Source organism: Miscanthus floridulus, chromosome 7 (assembly GCF_019320115.1).
Source record: "Miscanthus floridulus cultivar M001 chromosome 7, ASM1932011v1, whole genome shotgun sequence".
Classification (NCBI taxonomy): domain Eukaryota; kingdom Viridiplantae; phylum Streptophyta; class Magnoliopsida; order Poales; family Poaceae; genus Miscanthus; species Miscanthus floridulus.
Window position 1 is genome coordinate 9,512,305 of NC_089586.1, and position 2,849 is coordinate 9,515,153.

The window sequence follows — 2,849 nt, forward strand, 5'->3', positions numbered from 1 at the left end:
CAAATCATGGAACCTCCTAAGCATGAACCCATACTGGACAGGACTCTAGTGCATAGGGCCATTGGGCTAAGGGGCTGCTTGGTTGCCATCATCAGCAATAACTACCCCACCCTATTCCACCACATTGTCCTCACCACCAATGTTAACAACCTAGTCAGGCACATTATCCATTTCCTATCCACAACCAGTACGTAAGGAAAACAAATTGCATGGCATGAAATTCAAGTTGAACAGATCAAATAGGCAAAAAAGGAATAGGTACTACATCATTGCAAAGTGCCATAAGTCTTAGTAAAAATACAAGTTTCTCTAATGCTACTAAACAGTACACACACCATGCCACTACACCCTAGAATTCCCCCTGTTTTGCCACATCTGTGCAGCCCATGTCTCCCTTTGTTGTGCCCAGGTACCATTGTTAGGGACATGATCTGGTTGTGAGGCATTATCATTGATGTTAGGTGTCCATGTGGATTCAGCCTGCCCATGCACGTCCTGCCCATGCTTGAGAATCCAATTGTGAAGAATACAACAGGCTAGAACAAGCTTAACTTGGGTCTTGTATGGGTGGAAAGGTTTGTTGTCCAATATCCTGAATCTATTCTTTAGAGCCCCAAAAGCCCTCTCAACTGTTACTCTAAGAGACGAATGCCTTAGATTAAAAAGCTCTCTTTGATTTTGAGGTCGGTTTAAACCAAACTCCCTCAAATGGTACCTTGTGGCACGAAATGGTGGCAAGAAACTAGACCTCACTGCATAGCCAGCATCGACAAGATAGAATTTGCCTAAAAATTAGTAGATAGGAACATGTTTTAGTAGTTTTATTTAGGATTAAGCAAAGTGTCAAAGTTTTTTTTGGTTTGGATGATACCTGGTGGCACTCTAAGGCCATCATCTCTTTCAAGAGCATCAGACAAGATAAGAGCATCATGTGCAGATCCCTCCCAACCAGCAAGCACATAGGTGAATCTGTGGTCAAAGTCCATGGCTGCCAACACATTTTGTGTGATGGTGTGCTTCCTGCCTCTAAAGGCAGCTTGTATCTTCACAGGCACTCTAGCTAATACATGAGTACCATCAATTGCTCCTATGCAGTCCTAATTGAAAAAAACATAAGTGCAAGTGAACATTGACACTAAACTAATAATGCATGAGACCTATGTATGGCAAGTTATGGATACCAACCTTAAAATAGGGGTACCACCTTCTGCTCCCAAGGATCCTAGGATGGACATTGGTAGCAGGAGGGACAATCAATTCATTCCTCAGCTCTCCTACCGCATATAACACCTTCTGGAAGAACCTACTAATTGTCTCTGTGGACCTCCTAAAGGTATGGTCAACCACCCTAAACCTCTCATTGTGACCAACAACATGCAAGAACATGGCTACTTGTTCTTCAACAGATGCATGTATGCTGTCAGTGACAAGCTCTCTACTACGGAAAAGGTCACAAAGTTGAAAAAAAGGGGCCCTCCTCATTCTAAGAAGGTTGACACAGTACACATCATCAGATTCATAGATGTATCTAAGGTTGTTCATCCTCTATATGTCCCTCTCAGCCAAGGGACCATAGGTGACTGAGCATGAATCTTCAACTCTCCTCCTAAACCACATGAAAAACCAAGCCGCCACTGCAATAACCACAGCAGTGGCAGCCCTTCACCTAGCTTCAAACGCCATGTCTACCACAACAGGATGGAGGGCAACATTAGAAAGCAAGCATGCAACATGGGTATGTACTGCTTAGCAAGCAAAAAATAAAATAAAATGAACAATGAAAGACGCGGCTGCCACACCAAAGGGTGCTCCTCCAGCATATACTGTTAACCAATCAACAGCATTGACCTCTAGGCACTTTGCTCAGTGTGTACAACAAAATAGGCATCAGCATGTACAAGATCTACACAAAACATGAGGTATAAACCAAAAATGAAGCATCATGTACAGATCTGAGCTAGGAACAGGTAAATCAGGTATAGCATCATACAGATCTGAGGATGTCAAACCAAGAACCCTGATTTCTTGGCATTTCAAGCAAAATTCACCAACAAATCAACAAAAAAACAACAGTGAAGAAGGGGAGGGAAAGAGCGCAGGTGTCATATATACCGTCCAAGCGCCGGAGGACCGAGAGAAATCTGTTGGTGAGGGTCACCTTGGTAGGGCTACCGAGGTCGAGGGGGAGCAAGATGGGAGTTCGCACCGGAGCAATGGCAAAAGGAGAGGTGAAGAGTGAGGGTGGTAACCCTAGCCAAGACCCGCGCATGCGCTTTATGGCCTGGACGGCCTCATCTCCCGCGCTCGGCGTGAAGGTTCCCGCCAAGCACCGAGCGAGCCAGGACCGAGAGGGAAGGAGAAATTGAGAAGATGGAGGCATGCGGGATGGTGGAGGGGAAAGGTATGGAGAGGAGTAGGCAAATGGTGCGAGTCGGGATACCAATCACGCCCTCACTGCACCAACTCGTGCCGGATGGGCCTTAGGACCACCCCGTCAGGGCAACCAATCACCCCCTTAGTGAAGAGGTAGGTAGGAGCATGTACACAGTATCATGGGCTCAAACTGGTGAGCATCAAAGGTGAGCATGTCATGCAGATCAAGCTCAGCATTAGAATCAAGTCCTTCAACCTCCTGTAGTGCTGGAAGTACTTCAGATGAAGAGGGTAGCTTTGGTGCATCATCCTTGAGCTCAAACAAGAATGACTTAAACTTCTAGATCTTATTTGTAGCAATTCACTAATCACACATGCAACTTCCAAGCCCGGATCACCAAATTGCACTAGACTAGGTCGGCAACTCTAGGCTCTAAGAGTCTCCATCGCTTAGATTGAGGCGGCTAGACAGGACG

General features: G+C 45.7%; 1 pseudogene; it reads right to left on the reverse strand.

The window, feature by feature from the left end:
• Positions 1 to 342: 342 nt before the first annotated feature.
• Positions 343 to 1,683, reverse strand: LOC136465025 (protein ALP1-like; annotated as a pseudogene).
• Between the last annotated feature and the right edge of the window lie 1,166 nt (positions 1,684 to 2,849).